Consider the following 1135-nt stretch of genomic DNA (forward strand, 5'->3'; position numbering starts at 1 on the left):
TCATCCTTTTAGACACATCGTTTTATTGAGGTGTCCAAAGAATAGTGAAATGTCTCTTAATACCCTGCTACTCACAAAACTCCATGAACCTAGAATCAGTGTACTCGGTCCCATTTTCTGACTTGAGGCATTTGATTCTCCTCCTCATCTAGTTTTCCACTTCAGTTTTCTACAACTTAAACCTCGAAAACGTATCAGACTTGTGTCGCATGAAGTATACCCAGACTTTCCTTGAGTAGTCGTAAAAAAAACTCACAAAGTAAACATGTCCTCCCCATGATACCACTCTAATAGGCCCGCAAACATCAAAATGTATGTAATCAAGAATACCTTCCCTCTTGTGAATAGTTGATTTAAATTGCGCCCTATTTTACTTTCTAAGAACACAAAATTTGCATAAATTCACCTTACATGTTTTCATACCTTTCAAGAGTTTCCTCTTGTGAAGTTCTTTCATGTCATGTTCACAGATATGCCCAAACCGCATATGCTACAAAACGGTTTTATCAAATTCAGAATCTACGACTGCAGCTCCACTAAATATTTCCATCTAACTTTTGCTTTTTCATCACTGTTAGATTACCTTTGCACACCTTTATAATCCCACTTTTGGACTTGTAATTGAATTCATTACAATTCAAGGTGTTAAGTGAAATTAGAGTCTTCCGTAGGTCCATTATGTGTCTTATATTATTCAAGGTTCTCACAGCACCATCAAACATTTTAACCCTAACACTTCCAATGCCAATGATTTTATAAGAGACATCATTGCGCATAAGAACTAAACCTAAATTTACCAACCTATAAATGCTAAATCACTCCTTATTTGGAGTCATATGGTAAAGAATATGTCGAGTTTAGGATCCATGAGTCCATGAGGCTATCCAACCCCGATGAAACTGAAAGTACATCACTATCATTACAAATTGAATTTTCTTCTTGAACAACATTCGCTGATTTTGAAGTTCCTTTATCCTTTTCAGTATTTTCTTTCTTCCAGTCTGGACACTCATATTTAATGTGCCCCTTTTTACTGCACTTATAACACCAGTTATCCTTTTTCTTCTTAGATTGAGTTTAAAATTTTTTATTCTATCCATTTTTGAATTTTCATTTCCCACGATCATGGTTACCT

Source organism: Malania oleifera, chromosome 13 (assembly GCF_029873635.1).
Source record: "Malania oleifera isolate guangnan ecotype guangnan chromosome 13, ASM2987363v1, whole genome shotgun sequence".
NCBI classification, from domain to species: Eukaryota; Viridiplantae; Streptophyta; class Magnoliopsida; order Santalales; family Ximeniaceae; genus Malania; species Malania oleifera.